Source organism: Schistocerca cancellata, chromosome 6, assembly GCF_023864275.1.
Source record: "Schistocerca cancellata isolate TAMUIC-IGC-003103 chromosome 6, iqSchCanc2.1, whole genome shotgun sequence".
In the NCBI taxonomy this organism is placed as follows: Eukaryota; Metazoa; Arthropoda; class Insecta; order Orthoptera; family Acrididae; genus Schistocerca; species Schistocerca cancellata.
In genome coordinates, this window is record NC_064631.1 from 646,738,594 (window position 1) to 646,752,071 (window position 13,478).

Below are 13,478 nucleotides of genomic sequence, written 5' to 3' on the forward strand. Positions count from 1 at the left end.
TCTTCCGAATGCAAAAATATTTCGTTGAGCCCAACCTACAGAGGTAGGAATGATCATCAAAATAAAATAAGAGAAATCAAAGCTCGAACAGAAAGGTTTAGTTGTTCGTTTTTCCCGCGCGCTGTTCGGGAGTGGAATGGTAGGGAGATAGTATGATTTTGGTTCGATGAACCCTCTGCCAAGCACTTAAATGTGAATTGCAGAGTAATCATGTAGGTGTGGATGTAGAACATTCAAAATCTTCATAGCTCAATATTCCGCAATATCTGTAGCCCGTAATTCTCTGTCACCTTGTATAAAACAAGTAACGAATGCTATATTCTCTACATCCGTCCACGAACGTAGGATGGGAAAGCTTTCATAAACATGATCACATGCATATTATTATTATCCAGGATAACAGCTTGGAACTGTTGCTACCTGAATACATTTCCCTCTAACGTCATACTAACCGAGGATGGCGTTGCCCCTGGACGGCATGCTATGACTGGTGCTGCCGGACTAATGCGCAGAAAATTGTCATGTATAGTTCTTTAGTGAACTAACTGGGCCGTGTACAAGCCAGTTTTCTGCACATTGGTTCTGCATACAAGATTCTTTCAGAATCACCCCAGTATGTCACCCCAGACAATCTCTTTTAGTTGTAATAAAGATTTTTCATCTCACAGAGATGTTCGTTGACTGCTGCTCGCCAAGCTGAATACTCCTGATTACATTTTTCACGAACCGTTAAGAGTTCAGCTCCCACTGGAGAAAATATTTTTAATTTTAGGTCGCGAACTTGAGCACAGACTGATTTTATGGATTCCTGTACTTTTGTTTAGACTAATTGTGTAAATTGCTCATCTTTTGTTGCAGATCAAACAGTAAATTCTTTGTGCAATTTTGTCATATGATGACATGTTGGAGACCGTGGCTGTTTTTGAAGACAAATGTTGATGGTGTTAGGACAGCAACCAGCCACAAATTCTTTTGCTAGCATCTGACACTTCAAATCGATTTTCTCATCAGCCAGGTAAGATACCGAACAAAACACTATCACACTATAACGAGCCCCCGGAGACCACAGATCTCTCATATCAAAATGATCAGTAAATATACCTGAAGAACACTCGTATTTTTTCGGTCGATTTAGGGCTCACGCGTATGCTATTTGCATTCGTAAGCGTATTATTGTATAGGTTTCCTCTGCCTAGAATATCTTGCGTGAAATTCTCAATCACGTTGTATGCGTTGAATAAGAGTTACGAGAGGCAGACTTGAGTGAGGTCTCAAAACAATCCACTTTCGGAAGCACATCTACTGACATGCGAGTCTTTCCTTACATTAACTGTGTTAATTTTATTTTATGGGCCACTTTTATCAGTTAACAAAGATAACTGCATTAGAACGAGTGGTTGGGGTCGGTTATTTTAGGAAAGACTCATAGTCATAGGAGCCGGCCGCGGTGGTCTAGCGGTTCTGTCGCTGCAGTCCGGAACCGCGGGACTGCTACGGTCGCAGGTTCGAATCCTGCCTCGGGCATGGGTGTGTGTGATGTCCTTAGGTTAGTTAGGTTTAAGTAGGTCTCAGTTCTAGGGGACTTATGACCTAAGATGTTGAGTCCCATAGTGCTCAGAGCCATTTGAACCATAGTCTTAGGAAGGCAAACATAATTCATAATTAACATTCTAAAAAGTACGTAGTTATGTAATTAATTTTTTGTTTAAGGTTGAAAATCAAGTAAACTGCGCTTTTATTCTATCAATATTCTTTTCTTTCGAGCCGGTTTGCGGCGTACTGTGCCATCGTTAAGAAGCAGCTCACCAGCGACCACAAAAGACACGAATGTGTAAGAAACGAAGTATTGAAGAGAAGGCTACTTTCAACACACAAAATTTTGGTCGTGACATTTCGCATCTAGTGTCACGACCAAACATGTGCACTTTCTGAAAATGAGCCTGAAAGTGTTGAAAAACTACACTCCTGGAAACTGAAATAAGAACACCGTGAATTCATTGTCCCAGGAAGGGGAAACTTTATTGACACATTCCTGGGGTCAGATACATCACATGATCACACTGACAGAACCACAGGCACATAGACACAGGCAACAGAGCATGCACAATGTCGGCACTAGTACAGTGTATATCCACCTTTCGCAGCAATGCAGGCTGCTATTCTCCCATGGAGACGATCGTAGAGATGCTGGATGTAGTCCTGTGGAACGGCTTGCCATGCCATTTCCACCTGGCGCCTCAGTTGGACCAGCGTTCGTGCTGGACGTGCAGACCGCGTGAGACGACGCTTCATCCAGTCCCAAACATGCTCAATGGGGGACAGATCCGGAGATCTTGCTGGCCAGGGTAGTTGACTTACACCTTCTAGAGCACGTTGGGTGGCACGGGATACATGCGGACGTGCATTGTCCTGTTGGAACAGCAAGTTCCCTTGCCGGTCTAGGAATGGTAGAACGATGGGTTCGATGACGGTTTGGATGTACCGTGCACTATTCAGTGTCCCCTCGACGATCACCAGTGGTGTACGGCCAGTGTAGGAGATCGCTCCCCACACCATGATGCCGGGTGTTGGCCCTGTGTGCCTCGGTCGTATGCAGTCCTGATTGTGGCGCTCACCTGCACGGCGCCAAACACGCATACGACCATCGTTGGCACCAAGGCAGAAGCGACTCTCATCGCTGAAGACGACACGTCTCCATTCGTCCCTCCATTCACGCCTGTCGCGACACCACTGGAAGCGGGCTGCACGATGTTGGGGCGTGAGCGGAAGACGGCCTAACGGTGTGCGGGACCGTAGCCCAGCTTCATGGAGACGGTTGCGAATGGTCCTCGCCGATACCCCAGGAGCAACAGTGTCCCTAATTTGCTGGGAAGTGGCGATGCGGTCCCCTACGGCACTGCGTAGGATCCTACGGTCTTGGCGTGCATTCGTGCGTCGCTGCGGTCCGGTCCCAGGTCGACGGGCACGTGCACCTTCCGCCGACCACTGGCGACAACATCGATGTACTGTGGAGACCTCACGCCCCACGTGTTGAGCAATTCGGCGGTACGTCCACCCGGTCTCCCGCATGCCCACTATACGCCCTCGCTCAACGTCCGTCAACTGCATATACGGTTCACGTCCACGCTGTCGCGGCATGCTACCAGTGTTAAAGACTGCGATGGAGCTCCGTATGCCACGGCAAACTGGCTGACACTGACGGCGGCGGTGCACAAATGCTGCGCAGCTAGCGCCATTCGACGGCCAACACCGCGGTTCCTGGTGTGTCCGCTGTGCCGTGCGTGTGATCATTGCTTGTACAGCCCTCTCGCAGTGTCCGGAGCAAGTATGGTGGGTCTGACACACCGGTGTCAATGTGTTCTTTTTTCCATTTCCAGGAGTGTAGTTAATGGACTAAATTAATATTTTAAAAAAGTGACCGGTTGCAGTTTCCGATATGTCTTTACCGACTATCTGAATTAGCGGCAGTATTTGAAATTATTTTTGAAGTAGTTCGAACTCGAAACTTCCCACCAGATTAAAACTGTGTGCCGCATAGTAACTCGAAACTGGGACCTTTGGAACCTGGTGGAATTTTAGCGCCTGTCAGAACGAACGTTTCTGTGTCGTAATAAACGCTCAGTTCAATAGTGATAGAACTTTAGTAGACATGGAGGATTAACTCAAGAGTTATATTACTAACACCAGCTCAAATGTTTTTCTGATTCGGTGGTGATCCATCAAATAGTGTACATTCAGCTATTGCAAGGCCATTATTTCCAGCGAGGATAAGTGAATGCAAAAGTGAAAAAAAATCGCGTTAAATAAATTTCCATCATTTGCGTGACTCGCACGATGCAAGGAATGGTCGCCATTGGGTGGCATATGTGGCTCATTCATACGGATAGCCTTACCGTAGGGGCGACCACATCGGTGGATTGGAAACAGCATAAGATCAGACAGACAGAAAGAAAAGGCCCAGGTATAAATAAAGGAATAACGCAAGGTATATTGATTTAATCTGCGACAGGCGAAAATATAAAAATGTAGCAAATGAAACAACCAAAAGGGAAAACAGACTGCTAAATGACAGAAGAGTGAGTGGTTCAGCAGGAATGGCTAGAGGAGGAATGTAGGGCGGTGGATGTATGCATGGCTGTCGGAAAGATGGAAGCCGACTATAGAGAAGTTAAAGAAATTTTTGGAGGAGGGGAAAGTAGCTGCATGAATGCAAAGGCCTCAGGCGGGAGGCCGGTGTTCTGCGAATAAGTGAAGGCTCAAAGGTTGAGAGAATATGTATATGGGGAATAGAAGGGAAACGAACGAAGTCATCGCCGGCCGAAGTGGCCGTGCGGTTCTAGGCGCTGCAGTCTGGAACCCCGAGACTGCTGCGGTCGCAGGTTCGAATCCTGCCTCGGGCATGGATGTGTGTGATGTCCTTAGATGAGTTAGGTTTAACTAGTTCTAAGTTCTAGGGGACTAATGACCTCAGAAGTTGAGTCCCATAGTGCTCAGAGCCATTTGGACCATTTTGAACGAAGACATCATGGAGAGTCAATAAGAAATGTAGATGAAAAGAGATGCGAGATATGACAGTGTGGGAAGAATTTGCATTACTAATAGATCTAAATCGAAAACAGGCACTTGGAGTAGAAACATTCCTTCAGAGATACTGAACCTTTGGAGAACCAACCATGGAAAAAGCAATACACCTGGTATGAAAGAGGTAGGAGACGCTGAAGTGTCCTTGAACTTCAAGAAGACACCAGTTCCATGTAGATCGGGTGCTGACAGGTTTAGTATGTCATATTTGCAAATACTAACGCAGTTCCTTAGAGAAAAATGGTAAGAGTTCTAGAAATCGACAAAAGGGAAAATCTGTTTGTGTTCCAGTAAAATGGAAGATACTGCCCTTACAGACTTAAAAAAGGTAAAGCTATATTTATAGCATTTGTACATTTAGAGAAAGCTTTTATTAATGTTATCTGGGATGCACTCTTTTTAGATATTGATGGTAGCAGGCATATAGTATAGGGAGAGAAGCGTTATCCACAACGTATTCAGTATCCCGACTTCATTTGCAAGTGTCGAAGCACATGACATGAAAGAGAGACAGCTGTTGAAAGAAATGTGAGAGATTCGTAGCCTATCCCCTATGTTATTCAATCTGTATATCGAGCAAGCTGTAAAGGAATGAAAAGAGAAATTTGGAAAGTAATTAGAGTTCAAGGGGAAAAATAATAACTGTGAGGTTTAGAAATGAAACACTAAGAATATGGGCAACAGAAAGATCGCCATGCCCGAAACAAAGAGATACAAAATGTATACTGGCAACAGCAAAATAAGATCTTTTAAAAGGAGAAGCATTTAGGATTAAAATAAATTTAAGTGCTAATAAGTTTTTGTAGAAGTATTTGTCTCGAGTGTAGCTATGTACTGAAGCGATTTGGAAAGTAATTAGAGTTCAAGGAGAAAAATAATAACTGTGAGGTTTAGAAATGAAACACTAAGAATATGGGCAACAGAAAGATCGCCATGCCCGAAACAAAGAGATACAAAATGTATACTGGCAACAGCAAAATAAGATCTTTTAAAAGGAGAAGCATTTAGGATGTAAAATAAATTTAAGTGCTAATAAGTTTTTGTAGAAGTATTTGTCTCGAGTGTAGCTATGTACTGAAGCGAAACGTGGACGATGAAACAGTACAGACAAGAAGAGAATAGCAGCTTTTGAAACGTGGTGCAACAGAAGAATGATGAAGATTAAGTGGGTGGATCGGATAACTAACGTAGATGTACTGTTTCGCATTGGGAAGGTGAGAAATTTGGTGCATAACTTGAGTAAAAGAGGGTGTCAGTTCACAGAACAATGCTGAGGCGTCAGGGAATAGTCAGTTTGTTAACAGACGATAATGGTAGAGTTCTAAAAATTATAGAGAGCGAGCAAGGCTTGGCGTTGACGTTATTAAACTTCTTCCAGTAGTTACGAAACCACACCACAAATAACAACAACGTACAAGGACATGAAGGCTGGTCCCGGCGGAGGTTCGAGTCCTCCCTCGGGCGTGGGTGTGTGTGTTTGTCCTTAGGATAATTTAGGTTAAGTAGTGCGTAAGCTTAGGGACTGATGACCTTAGCAGTTAATTCCCACAAGATTTCACACACATATGATCATTTTTGAACACAAGGACATGAACTAAACATAAACATGACTTCTGCGCTGAGGCATCGCTTACATAGATTCGTGCAGCAGTCCTATACTCCACTGAGAACATCACGTAAAAACATTAGAGTGATCATAAGAGCTGGCTGTTTTCCCGCTGTCTGAAGACCGTCACGTAACCCCTGCAGAGCCATTGATGAATAGTGTAAGCTCTTAGGTTTATTTCGAGCTTAGATAGACTGCACAGAGTACCCTACCTTTATGCAAAAGAGGTTGCGAATAACTCCTGGTCAGATGAAGCAAAGTTCGTAGTGTTCCCTGACACACTTAACCTGTTAGTGAAGTGAGCCCCCCTGAGTCTAGCTGTTACAAAAATACCACTCATGATGAGACGTGACTAAAATCCCTACTTGACAGACAATCAATACTTAACGAAATGGCCATAAAAACAAAGTTATGTTGTCGATGTGTCGAAACAAGCGCTGCATCATTGTGAGAGATACGGAGGCGAGCGAGGTTGCCGGGACTTAACCCAGTTCACTGCTACTAGCCCCACGTCGTCATAACGTGCCTGTGCGTAACATACAAAGAATTGCACCATAATCTAAGAACGAAATTAAAAATTAAAATAATTTTTCCAAACTTTGTCGGTGTACGCTTCAGTTTGCTAATCCTAAAACTGTTAAATCTCAGAATGATCAGATGAAAAAGTTTCGCTAAAATCATTATTGAAGGAAAAAAATAAGTGGCACTAAATAACAAATCTAGATAACTGAAAATAGTTCAGAATGGGCAAATTTATGTCAAAATCAAAAGTTATTAGTCTCAACTTGATCGGAGCAATATTTTGATCAAAATCACCGTTTTTACGAAAAATGGAAGACGCTAAATGCTAAACTCTGAGAGGTGAAATTCTTATGTAGACTCAGTTTGATATAAAAATATTTTTATATTAACTCTTCGACTCCATTAAGCTTCTCCTATTAGTTTTCAAGCCAGTGACCAAAAACTGAATCTGGAACTAAATCGTCTCAATTCATAGTAGATTAAATATAATTTGTACCTATGATAGAAAGTTATAGTTACAGCAAATGATTACATCCGTTAAATAATACAGCTGTACTGAGTTTCAACACTTTAGTGTAAATAAAAATCAATACAAGGACTCTTAAAGAGATAGTTCAGAGGTCATATTCTGCTGCCGGTTGCGTTCTAAAACTTTTAGCTGGCAAAGTTTAAATGCAGTCGAGCTAAAACTTGCCCAGTAACTAAAGCAGACTTAACTTTAATTACATAAAAATTATGAAGATTGTAAACTGTTACACAAGAGAGATATTGATTAATGCGTGTCCAGGATAGGGGCCATTTAGGTGCTACTACTCGTGCGTACGGCAGTTGACAGCAGGTGTTGCGTTCGGCGGCCCGCTGCACCCATATGTAAATACAGCCAGAGCGGCAGAGAGGGAGACACTTCGCGCCGAGCTATCAATCTGTCCGCGTCAGTCAAACGCCGGCTTACGCTGTGCCTCGGGTGACGTCAGGGCTAGGCACCTATCAAACGCATTTCCGATAAAAGTGGGATGTGAACTCGCGGGGTCTGTAGACCGTCCTGGATAACTTAAATTTCGAGGAAGTAGCTGTACGTGTGCCACCCGTAATGTTGACAAAACCACGTGGTAAGTGGTTTGATTATTTTCTACTTTTGTGGCAAGCAAGTCAGGGTGATAGACCATTTTACTTAGAACTTACCGCGCCTATCGCCTCTGAAATGATGATAGTGAGGTTTATGACAGGAACATTATTATTACTATCAGGAATATTATTATATTTGTGCTTGTGTACTTTTACTGAATATATTAATCAGTTACTATTCAAGACTTTTATTCATAGACATAGTGCCTGATCCTGCTGAGTAAGAAGTAAGTAGAAACAGTTTCTTTCAGTGAGCACAAGTGTAGTGTGGACTTGCACACTGGAAATTATGGTCAGTATGTTCTCAATCGCTTTCTGGCTGACCGCAAAAATAGTTCTCAGTCTTTTGTAAACGGCGACGATAATTTAATCGCTGCCCCACAGTGGTACATCAGTACAATAAGTAAGTTGCTCACACTATCTAGTAAATGGAAATAAATGACCCAGCAATATTAATTTATTAAAAAACCCACGAGAAAACCAATGTCACGACAAGCTTGAAAAGAGTAATTATACTGAGCTCTCTAACATAAGCTGTGACACATCACTAATAGTGAATGAAATACAACCGACCATTTATCTGAAACCTGTGGAGGAAATGCAGTGGTTGCTATGGTTAAGGAAACAAATATAGTTTTCTCTCTCGTGACTCAGCCACACATATTTCCTCGACTTTAACTATGGAGATGGCTTATGTCTCGACAGAAATAACACAAGGATACAGGTCCTATAGGTCATTAACTATGCGCCTTACCTCTATGCTCTGCACGAACAGTTATTACTCTTGACCTAACCCCCGTGTTGCCTAACGCGGTTTATAACTAATCTACTCTACTTGCTGACTCACACTTCACCCCAGCTGCTCAATCATTACGGTTGCAGGAGACATGGTGCCGCTACTAGTCGCACCCTAGCTAGTCGCACACTAGTAACATATGCGGACAGGCTGCTACCCAGTCTGCCCGCATTCGGGAGAACGACGGTCCAAACCTGCGTCCGACCATCCTGATTTAGGTTTCCCGTCATATCCCTAAATCGCTTCAGGCAAACGCCAGGGCGGTTCTTTTGTCGAAGGACACGGGCGATTTTCTTGTCCGTCCTTTCCCAATTCGAGCTTGTGCTTCGTCTCTAATGACCTCCTCGTCCACGGGAGATGAAACATTAATCTCATTCTCCCTTGCGGAGGCAAGCCAGTGATGCTGTTTGCCGAAGTAAGCTGCAGCGCCCAGTGCCGGATGGAAGACTTCTACCTCGAATCTAGGCAAGCTACTGCTGACCAAAAACTTCCTTACGCCGCATACTCGCAACTACCCTCTCCAACCAGACTCTAAGATTTCTCACTGCGGAATGATGCTCAGTCGCTGTCCACAGCCCGCCATCTGTGCTCAGAGCAGTGCAGAGTCACTAGCCCCATGATCAGTCACTAAGCAGGCGCAAGATGCAGCAAGAAGTCCAAAAACAGTAATATTTAGCTACCGCTTGAAGCAGATGCTCAACCAAACACACTCCTCCAGATGCTCTCGCATCTGTCGACTTCCTCCCCGATAAGAATGCAAGTCAAAAGCCAAATATGGGACTTTCAGTATCCTACGCTTTCATGAGACTCTGTAAAAGCCGTTATCTGCCCTGGAGTACTCTGCAGCTGCATTGTTAAGGACAGTGTTCTTTTGCGAAGAAATTGCTCTGGCATACCTGTGGCCGGCTGAGCACCTCAGTAGGATCAGTTTTATTACTCACACAGTTTCTCTGAACTGTTCATTGTTTCTTAAAGGAAAGGCATTCTGTTGTGAGACTGCAAAACACGGGCAGAGTGACAGCCCCCCCCCACCCCCACCCCCCTGCCGATTCCTGACATAGGCGCTTGCCGCGGCGCCCCAGTAAGTGATCCACAGCCACACGCCACCTGCCTCTAGGTCCAACACACTCAGTCCAGCAGGATCCCAAACAGGAAAAGCATTGTAAATTCCCCTAGATCCCTCGCATGAGACAACAGAACTTTTGCAGAATGCTAGCCTGCTGTCTACTGTGCCACACACACTGCTATGACACCAAACGCAAAAACAAAGTAAGGAGATGAAATGAGCTGAAGAACCTGTAACACTACGCTTGGGCGCACGATACTCTTTAAAGCCTGTACTATAGTAAGTTGACGGGCTTCACCTTATAAGAAAGGATTTTGGTATATATGTTGACCGCGTGTGCCTGAATGGAGGCAAAATCAGACTTACTCCCAATCAGTAACTACGATGATACGCCAAGCAAGTCTGAAGTGCAACTACACGTTAGGACAGACAAGAAACAACACAGCAGATGCTACCAATTGTTAATAATATGGTCGCCAGCCTAATTAGGCATTAACTGAGTTTCTTCCTTGTACAAGTGGAGGTACGTTCAAGCATAACAACACGTAGTAATATTGCATTATATGGTAAATTCTAGAACCAGAAAATCTACTGAACTAATAATTTCACTTTCTGTATTAATATGGACACGCCATAAATACACAACAATACACTATAATGTTTACCACAAACTTCGTATTGTTTATTGATCTGACTGAAATCGGGCATAGGTTGCCTTGAAATAGCACTTTCGAAACACACATACAATGTCAATTTTAAAAAGGGTAAAACACTGATAAATTTTGGTTTTATCTTGACTTTAACTTTGCTGGTCAAATCAGTTCAGTACACTTCAGAATTCAAATGAATAGAAAAGAAAGAAAGGAGGGGGGGGGGGAGACTCTGAAACTGTTATGATCACTGTATTGAAAATTTTGATTATTGAAAGCATTAAGCATTCAAGATTTCCAATATATGAGTTACTACTCTTTTTGTCTCATTTCCTGCTCATTTAACTACCATTATTTTTGTCTGAAATTAATTAAACTTCATTACTAAACCAATTTCAACATTATCTTCCGACTTTGTCAGACCTATGTTATTTACCTATGTATTCATTAACAACAAAGTTCTTTAAACATCATTCTAACATAGATAGGTCTGCAGGTAATTATTATTAACATAAACTTTAAATCTTCATCTCGGGACACTCGGATTGCACAACATGTGGAAAGGACCCGGTCTAGGTTAGTAGTGAGGATAATTAAATGATAGGACAGTTCTGGTAAAATTTAAGTTGTTATTGAACAGTATGTAACAAAAGTAACACTGGTCCACACGAATACAGTACTAAAAGTTTCAACCTGTTCGTATCGATGAGGTGGTCGGCAGGCGGCGAGATGGCGAGACACAAAGCACACATACAATCACAGCAATGGCTCTTAAAATATTGGCACTTTACTTCTTCATAGCGTCGCAATACTTTTCCATTTAGTGCCTGAGGAATATTGCCATGCTATATAGGTGTCGGAAACGGCGTATCCGAGGCTCAACGAAATCATGTTTTCCAGGAGAGCCTCCTCGATCCAGAACGTGTTTCTCAGACTGATGCCCAACTCCGACTACTACTGCTGAGCCCGTTATGCCGCACCGCGCCCGTGTGCATTTTCCCGCGCTCCCCTGCCTCCACCTTTTACCGCTCCCCTACAGACAGGGTATACACCAAAGGTTTTACATTCTACATATCCTAATACATTGCCTACGTATGGACCAGGCGTACAATTACAACTTTCACATCTTACAATAGTTTCACCATTAGTTACTCTTCACTTCGATTACAACATTGTAACGTCCCCTTTGAACAATTTATACGCGACTGTGCTTAACCTGACACACAATATTATTTAGCGCAACGCAATCTGACTTTCAAAAATCCCTACAAAAGAATGGCCCTGACTAACATTAAACTATACCTTTCACAAATAACTTACCTCATAAAAATCTTCATTACTCGAACTACTGCAATACAGCGAGCGCCACTATTGCCAGCTAAATAAAAGATTCAAACTACAGAAGGCACTAACTACTGATAGGGATACTTACCAAATGAAAGATATTAATAGAGAACAAACAATGTATTTACCTTAATAGTCATAATATATATATAGCAGTTCATGACAAATTACAAAACTCCGCCATCTCTCTCCCCACATCCACCACTGCTGGCGGCTCACCTCCAACTGCGCAATGCTACGCGCTGTTCACATCCAGCTGCCGCTGCCCAACACTACAATGGCCGACAACAATGCAAACTAGCCACAGACTGCACACAGCACAGCCAGTGATTTTCATATAGAGCGCTACGTAACGTTGCCAATAAGAAAACATAAACAGCCTACTTACATAGCCCCCATGCTCCCCAAAACAAATTTTACAAATCATTTTGGGCTGTGGCCAATAATGATTTGAAAAAATTTTTCATAATTACAATAACAAAGATATCAAATGCACACACTTATTTATACAATGTTGGTCAAAAGCTAAAATTTTCTCACAGTCCATAAAGACAGTCCAGATCATTCATCACAATAAAACTGCCGTTTCTTTTCTCGAAGTCTGAGCAGTAAAAGACGATGCACACGAAAGTAGTGGATTTCCATGCAGTCTTGAAGAAGTAGTGTTGCCCTTCCAACTGAAAGACAGTGCTGAGTCTTGACATGCAGACAGGTAATGGGCCACAACAGATCAAACCCACAGCAGAGTCAGTCGAAGTTTTGAAGAATATAGGTAGGTAGGTCATCACAGAGCAGACCCATTGTAGTCCTGGTAGAGATTGTGGTATTGGTGGGCCACCAGAGGTGCAGACCCACTGTAGTCCTTGTAGAGATGGCCAGCAGCCATCTGTTGTGACTGTGTGGGTGCACAATCACCAGTGAAGAGTCTTGCGGTTAATATAGCAAGTCCATAATCACCACTTGTGCACTCACAAAGTTTTTGGAATTGTCCTTAGAACCAGTAATGCTGTCATCCAGTCCCTTGCTGAATTATTAACACACATGTAAACACTAACAGTCCCTACTTCTCACATATTGTGTATATACTATGACCAACAGAAAAGTGTGCAGTGAAATGTAACTTACAATAATATGATGAACTGGTGTCAATTACAATTTTATAACATGAGAATACAATTACAAAGGTACAAAATACATCATTAAAGAACATAACAATACCGATAACATTTGTAGTACAGGCTTTAGAAAAGAATCGAAATAACATATACATTAGTGTTACAGGAATTATGACATAAGTACATACATAAAAGATCAGAATAATTTTTTGAAACATCAACTTTACACATGAGCATTAAAACAAAACAGAATAAATAATGTCTAAGCATATTTACAAGGTAAGTAACATATTATTAATGCCAATTATATTTGAGGATAACAGTATTCCTCATCATAGTGAATATAGCTTAGTATTAGAAGAAAAAAATTCTATGAAACTACACAGGGACAGGAAGAAAACAAATACACAAGGGTACACAAACACATAGTGGGATAACACAAAAGGAAAGGACAGGGTTTGTTTCATTGCAGTATTTTGCTAACAAAACTTTCTTTGCTTCTTGGAGATCTCCCTTCATTCATCATTATTCCCAAAAAGTCCTATCTATACCTCCTTCCTGTATTCTATTCATATATCTTTCAAAATAATTGGTTCTCATTGTACAATACTCATTTTGGCCCAAATCTTTTTCATATAACTTCGCAATGCATTCTTTACCTATTCTCCATAGT